Source organism: Pagrus pagrus, assembly GCF_965226575.1.
Source record: "Pagrus pagrus genome assembly, chromosome: 2".
Lineage (NCBI taxonomy): Eukaryota > Metazoa > Chordata > Actinopteri > Spariformes > Sparidae > Pagrus > Pagrus pagrus.
The window spans coordinates 14,132,506-14,136,331 of NC_140186.1; the positions used below are offsets into that span (position 1 = coordinate 14,132,506).

At 38.1% G+C, this 3,826-nt stretch overlaps 1 long non-coding RNA gene across 1 annotated transcript; it reads left to right on the forward strand.

The window, feature by feature from the left end:
* Positions 1-3: 3 nt before the first annotated feature.
* LOC311269893 lies at positions 4-1,386 on the forward strand. Its single transcript, XR_014624168.1, has 3 exons — positions 4-116; positions 223-282; positions 382-1,386. It is a non-coding gene; the product is annotated as an uncharacterized lncRNA (long non-coding RNA).
* The last annotated feature ends 2,440 nt before the right edge of the window (positions 1,387-3,826 follow it).

A 3,826-nucleotide genomic window follows, 5' to 3' on the forward strand; every position in this document is an offset into this window, starting at 1 on the left:
GTTTTCTCTTGTGGCATGTAGGCAGCTCCGACTATCAAGGGACCTGAAACAGTTTGAGGTGCAAGATGAAGTTTTTTCTTCTGCTGATTTTCTGCTTAATCAGTTCTCCTCTAGTTGTAAGTACAAAATAATAACACGTTTTTCTTGCTATTTGTAAATGATTTGTAGCTAATATGAAAGACAAACCAGTAGATTATTTCATGTTTTTTTTTTCTTTTGCAGAATTGTGACTCTAGCAGTGGCTCAGACTCCAGTGATAGCAGTGACTCTAACAGCAATGAGGTAAGAGTTAAATTAATCCTGTCATTTATGAACTCAAATTATAGCAAAACAACTCTCTTTTTTTAAATCATTTATTGTGTTTGTTTTCTTTTGATGTAGAGCGGCAATCGACAACCAGTGCAGCCAATTCCTCCCTTGCCTACCATCCCTGCCTGGCTGTTGCCCTGGCTTACACTACTTACTGCCCCACCACCAACTACAACCCAGACCACGACTACAACTACAACCACAACTACAACTACAACTTCAATGCCAATGACCACCGAGATCCGAGGAGACAACGGATAAACTGTGCTGGTCTGAGAGCAGATTGAATGACTTTACTTCCATTTTCATAAATGAAATGATGCATGTGGGGTTTTTCGCATTTAAATATGTTGGTAGTATTTTATCCGTTTGAACCAAATTTTATTGGCTTTTACAAACATATAATTGTATTTTTATTGGCACGTTTTCACCTTCCAGTATTGGTACAGCAACCTTTCCACACTTTCCTTTTCTCACTTGTATTTTATTTGTTGACTCCGTACATGTTTATCACTTTTTATCTAATTTTCTTTTTCTGCCAAAAACTTGACGATTGTATAGCGATAAATTGTGTTTTGGAACATGTACAGTTGAGACAGGCACTTCGTAAGGTTGTCATTATGGGTTTTGCCCGAGGTCGGTCTCAGGACAGCGCTGGAGACACCTGTGGGAGGATGCTGACGACACGTCGCTGTAATATCCACTCAGTGGGCACACACATCACCATGCCTGGATCAACACAGCTTAAGAAAGGGAGTGCTGAGCCTTTAATACCCGACTCTTCGCTTCATCAGTGAAGTCTGTCACACTGTACTTTTACCATGACTCAGCCTCTTGACTAATATTCCCATTCATCCCAATGCACTGCCAAGTGTTTGCTGCGTTTATTCACAGAAACTTTAACAAAAAAACTGCATTAACAATCTGATAAATATACACCTGTTTCTTAATGTACAGCTTGATTGTGTTAAGTCTGTTATGTTTGGACCGGAACGGTCAGTTTTACACAGCTACTTGTTATGAATGTAATCTTTTTCCCAAGTTTGTTGAAATGTCAATTTAATTACGTTAAACAAAATCAATATTGTTGAATCGTGCACTGAATGATGACTTTTGCATATTTCATAAATATGTTTATTTCACAGAGGTTTTGAAAAATAAAAAAATATTTCAAGACACGTTGTGGAGACGTTGTGACATCTGATGATTTAAATTTTTTTGACATATTCTTATGCACCCAAAATGGCTCAAACATGGCACGACAGTCATGTGTTGAGCATATAAGAGAAGAAATGATAAACTTGATATTGGTGTTGTGTGGATGTTACAATAACATTCCAATCACAATAGCAATCCTACAAACCTGTTTTGTGTTTTTGTGCCAAGGCAACTTGTCTCGTAACCTCAGCACTCATGATGTTTGCCAATGAGCAAATTATAGCTGTCATCTCCCTCATTTAAACTCATTGTTGCTTCAGTAGGTGGTTTTGCTGAAACAACAGTGATGTTTTATACACCAATGAGAGAATCATCTTGAGACATTTTTAACCAATATATGGAAAGTATATAGTTTGGCCCAGCAGACTACTTTTATTTCGGTGACCATTCATGCAAATCATTGAAGTTTCCCTCATTTGCAATGAGATACACAAACATAGAGAGTTAAAGTAAAAGAACTCACTGAAAACAATTACACTCAGAGTTTAAGTGACATACAACAACCTAGACTCATTTATTATGCAAAGTACTTAAACTCATTTTATATATTTTTTGTAAGTTCCCAGTTTCATTGTGTCATTGTGTTTGTATATGTGACATAACATGAGCTTGGTGTAAGAAGCTGTGCAAATATGCATCTGCAGAAGTAGAGTTTTCCCAATAAGTAATTAGTGATTCACATTTCTGTCAGTTGCCTAAGACATAATAGTCAGGTGGATTTTAGCATCATAGCTATGAATAAGAGTCAGTGTGTATCTGTCTATTACTGTTGACCATGTAATATACTGGTAAACTGTCCAGGGTGTCAGGATTATATTAGGGAAGTTAATGTATTTGGCATAATTTATGAAAAAATGTAATGAATGAATGAATGAAAAACATTTTAAAAAAACATCCTGGTGTCTTCTAGCCACCTCCAGCTGCAAAGGATGAAATTAAGATCCTTATCTGACAGTTATAAAGAAATACTTTTTTTTTTGCCCCTAGCTTTATTCAGCCCCAGTGTGCACTTGTGTACACTTGCAATCAACGTTTGAGGTGGGAATTTCCTAATTGAAATTCACAACTTTGGACCTCAAAGCATTCCTGGTGCACGATGCCAAAAGTTTATTAAAAACTTAGCTGACATACAAAATGATGTCACTTCGGTACAAATTGCAAATACAATTAAAATATTCTTTGCCCAGTGGTATTTAACATCCAGAGAATCAGAATTCATTGATTACTTTGTGTGTTGCATTAACTTATTCAACCTTTACTGTATGTTACTTTTCTGCTGCAGAATTTGATGCTTAACGAAGGCCCACTTCTGAAACATTATACCTACTTTCCTTACTCATCTTTTTCTCTGTTTCGTTGCACATTTTGCATATTTGCTTTGACCATAATTACAACGTGAGACACTGGCACATCAGCCGCACCCACAGGCGCTCTGAGTAACAGGAAAACCACAGGTCCTTGGTTCTTACCTGTTTGTTTATTCATTTCTGTAGACATTACAGCATTCTAATTGAAGGTAAACATGCAGTTTAGGGAGTTCAGCAGATTTTCTTTGGTTTCAGCTTATTGTTTCATTCAGACCTGAAAATTGGGTAGAACATGTCTGTTGTCATGTCTGTCATGTCTGTTCTGTCATTGGTTGTTTCGCTCTCTGAGCAGCGCATAAGTCATTGCTCCCTCACTGTGTTTCATTGAATTTACTCTGAGGGGTCTAAGTGGACATTCCTCCCATCGTGTGGGAAACAACTTCAAAATTATATTGATTTCTTTTCTCTTTTTAAAATGTCTTTTTTAAATGTCATCTTACTGTCATGTTTTACCATTATGGTATCTGCAGTACCAGTAAGTAGACTCGTTTATTGAAAATATTTATAAAAACACTTGAAGCGCTTTCTTCACACCTCAAAAGATGGATATTTTTCTTTTATATTTCAGGCTCGTCCCAGTGTCCTCCCTCTCTCGCAAGGAGGAGCTACTCAAGCCACAAACCAGGAACCTGAAGCTCTGACGCCAGCTCCACTTTCCCCTATGGTGGAGCAACCACAGCCTGGGGTCCCCCTGCAGCCAAGTCCTCAGGCTGGCCCCCAGTTTCTGCCTTCCACACAATACTATGTCTGGTCTCCACTAGGGGGCAGTCCAATGATGATGCCTCTGCAGCCCAGTGTCCTTGGATCACAGCCTGCTAACCTGCCGACTCTCCCACAGCAGCCTCAGCAGGTAGGAGATAAAGAGAAATATCTTCTGGAGGAAAAATTACACCAAACAAAACAAAATATTTAACACTTTTAAAGCTACTTTA